This window comes from Seriola dumerili, unplaced genomic scaffold, assembly GCF_002260705.1.
Source record: "Seriola dumerili isolate Sdu_G_001 unplaced genomic scaffold, Sdu_1.0 BDQW01000189.1, whole genome shotgun sequence".
NCBI lineage: Eukaryota > Metazoa > Chordata > Actinopteri > Carangiformes > Carangidae > Seriola > Seriola dumerili.
In genome coordinates this window covers 1,843,216-1,843,956 of record NW_019174444.1, presented here as the reverse complement: position 1 = coordinate 1,843,956, position 741 = coordinate 1,843,216, and positions in this window count along the sequence as shown.

Sequence of the window (741 nt, the reverse complement as noted above, 5' to 3'; positions counted from 1 at the left end):
ACCTTTCTCAAAAGCACAGCAATCAGAAGTTTCTGCAGAAGACAGATAATAGGACATTTACAGCTGGGTCCAAAAGTCTGAGACCACTTGGCACGAGGGAGACTTTACCAGTTTTATGCCAGTTTTACCCACTATACGGTACATACCATTTTGCCCCTCGCCCCTCCCAGCTCTTGTTTTGGTGTTTGTGCTTGTACATTCTGGGTCAGGGGCCATTAACAAACAGGGTTTCCTCACTCAAAGCCCTCCATTGAAGGGGGGCCAAAACACTTTTAGCTCCTTTTGTCCAGAAGAACAACACAGTTTGAGTGTGGTTATTTGTTTACTGTCATGCAATATTTGATTCTTCAGTGGAGCCGTGTGTGTGTTTGGGCCCCATACCGTGAGAGACAGGGGCCCAGGAAAAAGATAATAAGCTATAAACAGAGCAAGAAGAGATAGAAGAGGAGGAGGAGGGAGAGAGAGAGAGAGGTGCAGAAATAAAAAGAGAGGAAAAAGAGGAGAGCAGTTGTCTGCCTGTACGTCCGTCCATCCCATTCTCATGGACATGATATCTCAGTAACACCTTGATGGAATTTCTTCAAATTTGGAACAGACATTCACTTGGACTCAAGAACAAACTGATTCGATTTTGGTGGCTAAAGGTCAAGGTCACGGTGAACTCACAAAACATACAAATAGTTGTTTTTTATATGACTCTGGAAAATGAATGAATGAAGCATTTGTAAAAAAGCATAATTT